The sequence below is a fragment of the Sorex araneus genome, chromosome X, assembly GCF_027595985.1.
Source record: "Sorex araneus isolate mSorAra2 chromosome X, mSorAra2.pri, whole genome shotgun sequence".
NCBI classification, from domain to species: domain Eukaryota; kingdom Metazoa; phylum Chordata; class Mammalia; order Eulipotyphla; family Soricidae; genus Sorex; species Sorex araneus.
The window spans coordinates 213,413,546-213,427,476 of record NC_073313.1 but is presented as its reverse complement, the minus strand read 5'-3'; the positions used below and the strand labels follow the sequence as shown (position 1 = coordinate 213,427,476).

At 36.2% G+C, this 13,931-nt stretch overlaps 1 protein-coding gene across 5 annotated transcripts in view; it reads left to right on the top strand.

The window, feature by feature from the left end:
- ZNF385B (zinc finger protein 385B) overlaps positions 1 to 13,931 on the top strand; it is a 427,342-nt gene that overhangs the window by 315,508 nt on the left and 97,903 nt on the right. Inside the window, exon 1 of one of the 5 annotated variants that reach the window (XM_055122077.1) lies at positions 4,054 to 4,225. The exons of the other annotated variants lie outside the window; for them this stretch is intronic. The gene's annotated coding sequence lies outside the window, so the exon portion shown is untranslated. Of the gene's footprint in view, positions 1 to 4,053; positions 4,226 to 13,931 lie in introns of those variants that run through there. 5 annotated transcript variants of the gene reach the window in all.

Below are 13,931 nucleotides of genomic sequence, written 5' to 3'. Positions count from 1 at the left end.
GGAAAATTAGATTTTTATCCTTGCCCTTGTGGAAAAATTAGTTTGGCATATCTTAGTAAGTGTGAGTGAAAGAATGGTTTTCTGTTAAGTTAGGATGGTTACACGGATGCTGAATGAAGTGTTGGAATGAGATATGTTCTACAGTGATGCCTGGCATGAATGATAATAGTGCTGCCATTTGATAAAATTTCCAATATTCTTTGTAGTTTAGTAGATTAAATTCAGATATATTCAAAAATATGCTCATTATTTTATTGCTCTTTAGAAACTGGAAAAACTGGACTACAACTAGCCAATTAATGTTACACAGCTGGTAAGTAGAGGTGTAGGGATTTGAACAGATGTATTGGATTTCAACTCCTATAACTCACCAGGGGGAACCATGAAAGGCATTTGAATAGGAAAAATGATTGATTGTAGTTGTCCTTAAGAACTGATTTGAGAAGCTGGAGAGATAGTATGGTGAGTAGGGCACTTATCTTGTATGTGACTGAGCTGGGTTCCATCCTAGGTATACCATATAGTTCCCTAAGCCCCATGGAATTGATTCCTGAGTCCAGAGTCAGGAGAAAACCCTGAGCATGAACAGTCATGACTCAAACAAACAAACAAAAATTTTGATTTGACTACAGGAGACGGTGATCAAAGGTTTAAGATAGTGAACTGCTTATGAGAAGCTATGTGAAGGTAATGGTAATGGGTATAAAAAGTGGAAGGAGTTGCCAGATGTTATAAAAGTTATTTGATTTAGGGTAAAGAAGGAAGTCAAATTTAGCTTGACTTCCCTTTAAGGCATAGGAAGAATGGGCTCAGAACATTGGAATTACTAAATTTTGAATATAAGCTTTGATGGAGATGAGAACTCATTAGGTGGTTGGAAATACAAAATGTAAGCTTGGAAAAGAGTCATTAATATATAGGATTATATTCAACCAGGGGCTGGAGCGATAGTGCAGAGGTAGGGCATTTGCCTTGCATGTGGCCAACCCGGGTTCGATATCTCTGCCCCTTTCAGAGAGGCTGGCCAGCTTCTGAGAGTATATTGCCCACACGACAGAACCTGACAAGCTACTCATGGCATATTCAATATGCCAAAAACAGTAGCATCAAGTTTCACAATGGAGACACTACTGGTACTCGCTTGAGCAAATTGATGAGCAACGGGATGACAATGATACAATGATGATGATGATGATGATGATGATGATATTCAACCAGTAGTTTAGTAGTCAAGGAGGACTGATGGATGAGAGTCTTCAGTATTACTACACCGAGAAATGTGGAGCCAGATTATAGGATTTTGGAACTGAAGAAAATATAGGCAACTCTAAAGGAAGTTAAATATTAGGGAGAGAAGAGAAAGTATTCACTAAACCAAGAGGATAATAAGATTGAAGTTTTTGTTTTGCTTAGGTCAGAATGACTGAATATGAATAATGACTGAGTAAGTTAGATCTTAGAGTATGTCAGGATGTGTTAATCTAAGGGCACAGGTAAAAGATGTCTGGGATATCTGGACTCAACCAGATTATTCCTGTCCTTTGGATTACCACTTGTATGCCACTTTTCTGCTCTGCTTTATTGTTCCCATTAGTACTGCCCCCATAATAGACTTAACTAGAATATCCTGTTCTTCTACTGCTCTTACTGTGTTCGTGTACTGCAAATGAATGTAGCATAATGCTACCAATCAGCATGATACAAATCAATCACAAGTTTGGTTAAAACATGGACTGCTGGTTTCTACCTCAGAGTCTGTGATTCTGCACATGTGGGCTAGGATTGCTTCTCTCACAAGCTCTTTGATGACGTTGATTCTACTGGTCTACAGACTTCCTTTTCTATTCACTGAACTGAAACCAAAAAACCTAAGGGAGGTAATAAAGGGCTTGGGATTATAAGGATGAACTAATGTGACAGACCTAAAAATGTTCCAGAAATATACCCCAGGTAATAGGTATGAGTCAAGGGCAGGTGGAAGAGAATGGAAAGAAAAACTGGTTTTATCTATCTCCATGAAAGAATAAGACTTTGAACGAAACATCAATCCAACTGAGCAAAGAGTTTTCTAAAGCGATATCTCTCATGAGTGTATATTTTAAAATTAGTACTGTAATACTGTCATCTCATTGCTCATCGATTTGCTCAACCGGGCACCAGTGACATCTCCATTGTGAGACTTGTTACTGTTTTTGGCATACCAAATATGTCACAGGTACCTTGCTAGGTTCTGCTGTGCAGGTGGGATACTCTCGGTAGTTTGCTGGGCTTTTCGAGAGGGACGGAGGAATCGAACCCAGGTCAGACACATGCAAGGCAAACACCCTACCCATAGTGCTATCGCTCCAGCCCTATATTTTAAAATTAAATTAAGTTAAAAAAAGAAAAACCATAGCAGTGGCAATAATTTTATTTTATCATAAAGACCTAAATATTATATGCACAAGATATATAGTTTTTGTTTGGGGGACAGTAAATATAGAATAAGTCTATTATTTTCCATTTAGAAAGTTACTTGTAATCCGTCAGAACAAGTGAGATCACTGGGCTTGAAGAAATGTATATCTTCTAAGAGTATTTATAATTACCATTTTGATTGCTGCATCTAATTATTCATTTAGGTTCACCTGTCCCTGATAGTTAATGTGTAAATCTGACACAAATAGATACATCAGATCTGTGAATCTGGATAGGGACCATTTGTTCTGTATGTCAATTAAGTGTTGACTGTTGTTGGCAAATGTGCTAAAGTTGCACAACCAAGAGTGCAAAATCCTTCCTGACAAATTGGCCATTTCAAGTTTCTGTCATTCTGCCAAATACCTAATTTTTCAAGATCCATAAGAGTCGACGTTGCAAAAGCAACACAACCATTTCGTCATTGCTATACTTTACAGCATAGAAATTGCAGAAGTTTTATTGTAATCATGTTGCCAGATATTCAACGATAGTACAATTCAAGTATATAAGAAACTATTGTAAAAGTTTAGATCCAAACCAACTTCCAATTTCAACTTTTAATTTCACTGTGATAATTGTCCCATGTAACTGAAATTAGTTTTTTTCGTTGAAATACAAACATCCCTGTTAATATTATAACATTAAATGATCATGTGTTTAGTTTCTTTTTTTCCTTATATGCTTTGTTTCTTCACTTAAATCCAAAAACTCTGCAGAGAAGGAAATAAATTTTATAAGCTTAATGCCATGCACATAAATTACTCTGAACTATGTAAATAAAGTTTAGGTTTTGGAAATAGATTTTTTAAATAAAAAGTGACCAATGTATGAATAAAAATATAGAATATATGCATAATAGAATATCATTTAGCTCTAATAGAAATTGATGAAATCCTTCCATTTTCAACAATATGGATGTACCAGGAATATATTACTTTTGGTGAAAAAAATAAGATGAAAAAAGACAGACCCTTATGGTTCTCTTTAATATATGGTATATAGAGAACACAAACACATGGAAAACATTTTTAGAAATAAAGTTTTGAACCCTGACTATTTAGTAGTACTAGAAGGAAACTATGAAGAAATGGGGAGAGGGAGGTAAATTAAGGCAAAGGGAACCAATATATGATGAAGGATGGCATTGGACGTTCAGGGGGGCTTTTGAGGCATACCCATGTAAATTTTAATAAAATTTAATGTGAAACTCACTGACTATTACAATGCAATATCTTTGCCATAAAAATACCTTTAAAAAGTGCTCAAAAAGTAAGAGATTTAGTTTCTCATCCAGGAAGAAAAAGTGATTTCATTACTTAAAGTTCCAAGTTGTTATAATAAATAGATATTTTGAGAAATAGTCTTGCTTTTTTGCATAGGAGAGGATGTCAAGATGACTTGATTTTTTTTTTTCTCTAAGGCAGACTGATAGTTTCTGAGAAGCTGAGTAGCTGGAAGATAAAAAAGTACATGAAAGAAAGTAACTTGTCAGTCTTTTAGGATATATTTGGTTTGGTGTCGTCAGAAGGTAGTCTGCCTTCTCCCAGGAATCAAGTTGCAAACACTATCCTCAATAGTAATTAGAGCTAAGCGGCAATTACAGGACATATGATTTGTTCAGACGCACTGCCTGTCGGCTGTTTCCTAGCACCACATTTCACAGGAGCACCAGGGTGAAATGATGGAATTATTTATCTCTAAATGTAATACCGCGTACAGTGCTTGCATGCAGAAGTGAACGTGGACTGTAATCTTAAAAACGGAGGTAAGCATTGCCTACTGATCAGCATTTACAGTTCAAGGACCGTTTTCATGATGTAAATATCAGAAATGTGAAACAGTTAAAATCAATTGTTGAAAGAGAGGGGATAATGGGATAAAAATCAGAATTAAAACAAAGAGAGCCAGCTAATTTCACAACTCCTGCCCACTATCAGCTTAGTTTTCCAAAATTGTTTTTATTTAAATTGTAATATTGGGTCACAACAAAGTATAGTGATATGACTGATTTCCTACATTTTCTTCATATTTTTTTAACTATCATGTCTGTTTCTTTCCAAGTTGTCTCAAAATAACCACAAGATAAAAGTGAGATCCATGTTTAACCTGAGATAGAACCCTCTCTTGTCTTCAAGAAATAAAAATAAGCTGATGAATATAAATAAATAATTCTTGAAATATGGATGTTCAAGAACTCACATTCAGATTAACAAAACAGTGACTGGTTATAAGTAATAAAATTGACTGACATGGGTGACTTACACCCTGTCAAATGATTTTTATAATAGTTACTTTTTATTTTTTTTTAAATACAGACTAGTTCTAATCAAAACACAATTGCTTCACATGTATTTAAACCATTGGGTATAGCGGTCTCTCTGGAAACAGGTATAGTTTAGCTCCTCAAAGGGAATACTGTCTGTTATGAGGGTAGATATAATTTTTTTGTGTGTATGTCACAGATATTTATAAAATTCTCATCTCCATTTAAATATTGTGAATTTTGTTCCTCCCTTGTAATAAAATATAATTTTTCTGTCAAGCTTGCCTTTTTAAAAAATATAAATGAATAGTATTATTAGAAAAGGCTTAGAAACTTTTGGCACTGGGAAGTTGTTTTTATCATGTATTTCCCAGTGGGATTTCAGGTGGTTTGCAAAAAAAATTGAAAAATCATCGACTTTTTTATTTGGTGTAAGCACTGAGTATTCAGTGGATTTTTTGCAGAAAATGAGTAGATAAATGCCAATGTGCATTAATATTTTTTAAGGGTTCCAGAAACTGTGATGTGTGGCCTCTCAACAGATGCTGAAGCTCAGTGAAGTTATCAAGGAAAACCAGTACCTCACTTAGGAAGAATGTTTTTGTTTCTTCTACTCCTTTGGTTCACCATTAGCTTTGTTTTAAATATTTGCTTTGTCATGGAATTACTTATCCCTGACCACCATTTTCTTCATATGAAAAATGCTGGGTGTTTGTAAACCAAATAGCAGTTTAGAAGTCTACATAACATATGTCATGGCAGCTTGTGCTCCAAGAAACAGACGTGAAGATTTTCAATTAAAAAATGCACGAAATTTTCTGATGAATTTGCAGTTTTAACTTACTGTTTCATGAGTATGGTGAATACTGTTCTGTGAGTACATAAGGGATCAATTCCCTCTAGTTGCTACTGACATGGCCACTTGAGATAGGATCTAATCAAAGATAGAATCTAATCTAATTCTTTCATATTATTATGGGGACAAGTTTGTCCTAATATTAACAGAATCTTGTGATTAATCTTTTGATTTATACAATCAAGCATTAAAAATAAAAGTGATGCAATGTAGTTTTGAAAGAAAGGCAAAAGACACATTTTGTGAGTGTTTTCAAGTCCCCTGGCAATGTTAGGTGAGAAGAAAAAGCAGAAAGGGAAATGTGTGAGATGGGCTCATGAAAGATAGGAGCAGAGATTCCAAAGATACAGAGAGGCAAACAAAGAAAATATGTGAGAAAGCAGTAGAGGATAAAGATGGAAAGCCACAATGTCTGGTAAAGGTGTCTGAAGCTAAGAGATATATCAATCATATTTCAAAAATATGAAAGATTGGACAAGTTTTAATTTTTAAATTTCATTCACTGGACACCTGCTTTGTCAAATTAAATATTTTGAGCATCAGGTCCATGTTTATGAATTGTTTACTTCTCATTTGTTTCCTTTAAAGCACAGGGAGCTTAAGATGTGATTTGAACTTTAGAATAAATGAAGAATATAAGCAAATGTTCATCTAGAGGGAAATATTTTCATTCCTGTATTGCCTCATAAAAATTATTAAAAAATTAAAATGATGAGTACTATAATTAAATGATCTGCTTTCCATGTGGCTTCTTATTAAAAATGATTATGTCTTTGACCTAACATTATTTGGGGAAGTGATGAAGAATTTTTGGGGAAGTCAAGAAAGAAATTCCAAAATCTAGTATATAGCATTATGGTATAAAAATTAACAGAATAAAAAGGAACAAGGTCCATTAATATAAAAAAATTGTTATTTTTGATACAGAAATACTTGTATGTTCACTGGAAGATGTTACCTGATGCTGTTTTGCATATCACTCGTTCCCCAGATGCTGTCTCATGGCCGAAGAAGCATCAGTTTATAAGCTAAATGGACAATCACAGAGTTCTAAGAAATTGGCTCAGGGATTAGCCATTCCATGAGCTAATCACAAAAGACCTGTTGAGGTATACCAAGACACTTCATTTTTCTCAGAAAAATGGTTATTTTTGCCCATAGTCTCACATTGTTCTCTTCCTTTGAAGGCCCGAGATGCTCTACTTAACTAGTTTGTTAATGCTCAGAGGACTCTTTGCAGTCCTCTACTTCTTTACAGATTTTTGCCATAATCTCAAAAATAAAAGGGAACGACATCATTTTTAGGAGAGAGAGTAGGAAATTTCAAATAAGGACTTGGTTTTCGTTCCACTTTACCCTGCAAAATGAAGCCAAAATTAGTATTCTTCCACCCCTTTCCCAATTTTCACTGTTTCCCCATCCTCCCCTCACTCTTTTTGCATTACTCACATTCATTCATCCCTGGCATGGCCGTGTTAGTCAACCCAAACTAGAATTCCACAGGAACAAAATGGTGCTTTTCATGCTGCTTGCACATACCACCCTGAATTCCAGATAGGAAGGAGCCAGCTACAGGTGCCTGGGTGAAAACAGCTTTTGAGTTGATAGAGGGTTAAGAAGAGACTTTATCTGTAATAGTCACTAGGTTTATAATCCAGAAACTGGAATTTTTGCTACTACTCTGGTGTGTTGCAAATGCAATGGACGTGTATTCCCGACCTGTACTTTTCAAAGCTTATTGCCTTTTTAGAAACACAGACAAATGCTTTTAGCTTTGAACTATTTGGTTAATATTTAGCCTAAGGAAAAAAAAATCCCCTCTCTTTTAGTAGGAAAAAAAAAGCACTGGCAAAACAAATATTAACTTTTTAAAATTGAGCAAAGGCCTGCGTGTGGAGCTAATAGGCACTGGGACACAGGCCGGGAGGCATGGGGGTGGTGTTGAGGAGGCTTAACTTTAAAAAACAAGTAAACCAGGGTCCTTCTCCCCCCCCACCTTTTGTTGTTTTTGTTGTTGTTAAATGTTAATAGCCTAGACTTCGCATGTATCACTGTATCACTGTCATCCTCATCCCACTGATCAGCGATTTGCTCATGCGGGCCCAGTAATGTCTCCATTCATCCTAGCCCTGAGATTTTGAGACTCTGCATCTTTGAGAAGCACTTAAATTCTCTAAAAGTAAGAGGCAGGAAAACATTCTGTGTCCCAGAGCTAGATATCTAATAGCAGCTGGGTACATCGACTGACCTCCTGAATTGCTGGATGCAGCCCCTCCAGCCTGCTCCTTCCTTTGTGTGAGCTGCAGAGGAGAGGCCTAAAGACAGAGCCAGAGGTTCAAAAGCTCTTACTGCTTAGATAGCTCCATGGAAGGGCAGCTGCCACTACTTGTGCGAAGATAGCTTTTCAGAGAGCATTTTTGTTGTGGTTCTAGTAGCATGAAAATTTCAGTATGAAAGCTACCAACAGAAATATCAGTATGCCTCCCACTATGAGACTATTTGGATTAGGAATATTGATCCAAACAACACCATGAAAAGCATTGTTTGAATAGGACTTGTTCTCTTTTCCTTGAGAATTGTTAAAGAATTATTTTAAATGAGGGATTGCAATCAATCTGCTGCTGTTCTTTATCATAGAAGGAAATATTTGCTCTTGGCTATACTGGGCTTTTTTCATTATTTATGTTAATAAACCATTAAAATTTAATTTAAAAAATGAATACTTCTAATTTGTAGTCAATATATGTTAATAACATTATTTTACCAAATATTAATATACTTAAATTTTTTTAGAAGACTGACTATAACATATGACTTTCGCATCTTTGAGAAGGCTTAAATATTTGAAACAGTGTTCCTGAATAATGATCACTGGGTTTATGCTGCTGTTAAGGTACCATGCAGCATCAGGTTCTCCTAATCCATTTTTCTTCTATGAATTGATTTATACAGTCCTCATTGAGTTAAGCATAAGTTTAATGAGATAAAATTCCTCTGAAAATATTTGTGGCTTGAAAAACATAGCTTTGGCCTTTCCTAGGAATATCTATGTTTTCAGCAAGATTTCTACAATGAGCCAGATATCTAGGAGGTCATTTTGTCTGTCCCGTCCATTTGTAAGGGAGATCCAATAGTTCTTCTAAACAGAAAGTGGTTTCAGACTTCATGAAAGTATCTCAATGCCAAAGACAGGATCACAGGGCAAATGGACTCAGGACCATCTCCCTGGTCTTTTTGCCAAAAACTTGCGTCAGACTACCATGACCTCGAAACTCATTCTTGACCTCAGACAATTTTAGTAAAGCCCTGTCTGGAGATAATTTTGGCTTCTAAAGACTTAGTAATTTAGGAATGAGATGCGTAACGTTCCCTTTTGATAAGTCAGGTGTATTTAAAACCACTTGAAAAAACTTGGCAGCATTTATCAAAACCCCTTTTCACTTTTTTTATGATTCCCTCCTTGCATGGTCGTTCTTTTTTTTTTGTTTTTGAACAAATACGTAGGCATTTTGATTGTGTTCTGAAGTGACTCATGGTTTATATTAGCTTGTCAACATTTTTTATAAAGTAGTTTACAATATTTGATTACATTTAATATTCGAACATCAGTCCCACCACCATTACACCTTCCCATAACCATATTTCAGATGTTTCTATCCTGAACCCCAATCCCTGCCCCAAAGCAGAACCGAAGTAATTGATTTTGTATTGTTTGTTACAAAAACCACTGAAAATTGCATGGTCCTTCTTTCTTTTTTCTTTTTGGGTCACACCTGGTGATGCACAGGGGATACTCCTGGGTCTGCACTCAGGAATTACTCCTGGCGATGCTCAGGGGACCATATGGGATGCTGGGAATAGAACCCGGGTCGACCGTGTGCAAGGCAAATGCAAAAAAAAACCCGCTGTGCTGTTGTTCCAGCCCCAAGCATGGTCATTCTTGATATAAGAATATATCAGAATACTTGACTATAGTAGAAATCTATGGTAAAAATAAAATGTTATCTTAAAAAGAGACAGTTGGGAGTGTTCAGATAATTAGGGGATGTTCCTGATATGGAATCAATCCCCAGTACATTATGGCCTCACAAGCATCACTAGGGCCCTACCATTGAACTGCCAGCCCAGTTACTCTAAATATCACATGTAGTTACTCCCAGACTCCTAAGCACTGCTTGGGAGCCATCCCCTCCAAAAATGCCAAAAAAGAATCAAAAATCTTCATTTTTGAGAACTGATTATATATTTACATAAAATTATTAAATTCTCAGCTTTTTCAGTGTTTTTTTTTAAAGACTGGAACCAATGGAGTGATGTCAAATGTTTAACCAAACTACAGTTTGTAATCTAATGTAATAAATAAATCATACTCATTTTTCTCAACATTTAAATATAAGAAACTCTGCATAGGCAATATATTCTGATGTAAACGAATCACCGCTTGTGATTCTACTCCCACACATCTAAAAAGCTGTATTGAATCTTAGTAGCTTTCTTTTTCTGTGTGAAAAGAAGCATGTCACTACTAAACCCAAAGGACATTATGACTTTAAATCTATCATGCTATGACTTCACTGCTGTTTTTGATGCAGCACTTCATTATTGCTTCTAAACTTCAGTGTGTGCACAGAGGATTTATTCCTTAATGCAACATTTGGCCACAATGCTGATGTTGGAGTTCTTTGGAGGGAATCCTGAGCCACCCCAAGGGAGATTTAGGCACAGAACTGTCAATTGTTAAGATTTTATAGACCCAGAGTTTTAGATACATATTTTCCTCGTTGGCAACACTAAATCTGATGTTAGTTTCCTCTCTCCACTTTGAAACTCAGAAGGAAGCATCAGGATTAAAGAGAATTTCTGTTTTCTCACAAATCATTTTGAGCAAAGTCAAACCTAGTGGAAAATGCTTTAAAAAAATTCATCCTAAAAATACACAAACTTGACAGTATTTGAAGATGTTCTTATTGGAAAGTTTGTGTGCATTTGCCAAAATAGCTTACTAAAATTAATTCCACTGAATGCATACTTGTTAAAAAAAACTTATTAAGTATAACATACAGGAAAATTCACATAAGCTTAAAGGTGAATGAAAATTCATAAATGTAAAACAGCTATGTAACTGATACTAAAATCAAGTGTCAGATCATCCCAGTACCCTAGCTCCTCAATTAGCTTGACACCCACCTCCGCCAGATCGTGCTCTTCCATAATTCCTTTAGTGAATGATGTAAATTAGTTCTGCTTGAGATTTGGCTTTAAAGAAATGTTTTCATACAATATGTTGGTATTGGTATACTCCCTTATTTTAGCCCTTTTAGTCATGTTTTCAAGGCCTTTTTGTTGTTGCATATTACTACTTTTCATTTATTTTATTGTGTTTTCTAGTGAGTGTTTTAATGTGACTGTACAAGGATTTTCCTTCACATAGATGAAAGGTTGTCTAGTTTCCATTTGGCCTATTACAAATAACATTGCTATGAATAGTCAAAGACATATAATTTCTATTGTATATATAGCTAGAAGTTGGGTTTCTGTGTCATAGGGCCTGGATATATTCATTCTGTTTAGTAGATTGAGAAAGACTTTTTAATTTTTTAATAACTGATAATTTGTACATTAGCCTAGAGTTACAGTTGCTCCTTATCCTTGTTTACACATCATATTCCCCATCTTTCTTATCATCATCTTTGGGTATGTAATGATGTTTTGTAGTATGCATATTTATAATAATGAATAAGGCTAAGCGTTTTTTAATATTTATTCTACTGTATTCTTTATGAAATGTTCTGTCATCTTTGTGTTGTCATTGTCTTGTTAGGATTTATTTTTTTTAAATCCTAGGTTGCAGTCCTCTGTCAGCATGCATTTATTATGAATACTATCTCCTATCCTGTGGATTGCCCTTGATACATTCTTATTATTAGTAGAGTATATTCACCAAATGTTTTCTTTCACTGTCAGCACTTTTTGTTTCCTGCTTTAGAAATCTTTGCTTTTCTCCATTTCTTATCTTCTAACCCTCAAACTCTAGTTATACCTTGGGTGCCTAATACTGTTTTTAATTTAAATAGATTTTATCTTTCATTGCTTTTTTGCTTATGCAGTTCTCTTCATCATTCTCAACTCTAAATAGGACTATTTCTGAAGATTTATCTTAAGAGCTATGTGTATGGAAACATTTATGAACCCAACTCCTAATTAGACGTAATTTCCTTCTCTCCTAATCCTCCTTAATATTTTATTGATAACTTATGACCCCTGACATAGCCTGCCTTTTGTAAATATTAATGGATTCATCTATGTGCACTAGTCTCTTAAAAAGAACATTGTCTTTAACTATATCTGTATTCTATATAGTTGTCAACAGTGTGCTTTGATTTTTTTAAAATGTAATAGTCGTGCTATTTATTCAGCCATTAAGCTGAGTAAACTGAATATTTTGCTTTGTATAGTTGGTTACCCATAAGTTTTTATTGAATCATATAATTCAATAAAAAATTATACTGGTTGTGAGGGAGATTATTTTTGGGAGGTTGTGGGAGTCCACACCTGATGATGCTCAGAATTTGCTCCTGGCTCTATCCTTAGGAATTACTCAGGGCTTAGGCCTTGGGACTTAAGGACTGATAGAATTCAGTGACCATATTGGGGGTTGGGGATTGAATCTCGGGTCAGCCATGTGCAAGGCAAGTGCTCTACCCGCTGGGCTATTGCTCCAGCCCCAATCCTTTTATATTACTACCATGATCTCTATACTCTTCTGTAGCTTCTCCTTTTCTGCGGAGGGTTCACCCTTCTCTAAGTAGTGCCTCAGTTTCTCTGTCTCCAAAGAATTCAGAATTTTCATCTTGAGGGATATATTCCTCATGTTTTGAACTACGTTTTAGTTTTATTATTTCTGAAAACTCATTACTAGGGTCCTACTATCTGCATAGAATATTGGCCCCTTGAGATTTTACCTTCTTTGCTACTGAGGGGGTACCTGGATGAACATCTGGCTATAACTACTTCCTACAGATAAAAGGCATGGACATGCCCAAGTAAAGGAGTGAAATCTCAGGCTAACTTAGTAGTAATGGGGCCCAGCTAGTGTTTCAGCAGCTTTCTCCTCTTCCACCCCTGACCCCCCATTTTCCAGTAGTTTGGAAGTCACACCCACAAACTGCCCCCGGCATGATGTGATCCCATCAATGGCCAAGATCCAGACTATATAAAACAAAGCTCCCGGAACCTGTCACGAAACCTCTTACAGTCTAGCCCACTGATGTGCCTAAAGCAGCACACATGTGTTTGGTTTTAACATACTTGCTTGTATTCTCTGATAAACATTCTCTGTCCCTCTCAGAGAACCCAGCAAGCCACCAAGAGTATCCCTCCCTCATGGAAGAGCCTGGCAAGCTCACTGTGACATATTCGATATGCCATATACGTAACAATAACAGGTCTCATTCCCCTGACCCCAAAAGAGCCTCCAATCATTGAGAAAGACAAGTAAAGAGTCTTTTTTACTAAAATCTCTAAATCTGCTAAATCTCAGGGCTGGGATGAATGGAAACCGTTACTGGTGCCCGATCGAGCAAATTGATGAACAACGGGATGACAGTGATACAGTGATACCGTGAATGGCTTTCAGAGTTGTCAGTCTTTTGTTTCTTTTTCTTGAAACTTGATGAGTCTGCTATAAAAATACATATATTCATTTCTACTTTTACTGGCCATGGCCATATGTATGGCATGTTTTCACAAGATTGTCTTCTTTCTTGAGATTTTCTACTTCAATTTCTTCCAACCTGGCTGGCTCTCCAGTCAAGCTTCAGGTGACATAAGGAAAGTAGCCTAGAGAAAATCATGCTTCCACGTCTCTGCTCAACCCACTTGGTCACCTGGGGAAATGACTAGTGTGGATCAGGACTGGTTAAGTCTACTATAAGCACCTACTCAACCTTGATGCTCAGGTCCCAGCAGGCCCACAAGGCAGCTGTCCAGTTTCACTGGCAGCTCACTTGTTCTTCAAAGTGCAGAAACTGGTCCCCACCACCTGAGTTAGCAGGGAACCATGGACTAGGCTGGAGTAAGGATTATCTCTTTGCAGGGAAGAAAAGTCAGTGCTCACTTCAACATAAGCATTCCAAGAACATGCCACCTTTCCTCGCAGAAAAATTTCAGGAGGAGGCAAAACAGTGAATCAAAAATAGTTTTATTGAAAGAAATTTACTGAGAGAAATGTAAGGTGGGAAAGAGAGAGATAACGTGTTCAAGAGAAAAAATAGGCTTCTCCAAATTGGTAAAATCCTGTACGTCAGTTTTTACTCTATAAAATGTGCTGGGAGGACAGAGAGATATTACAAA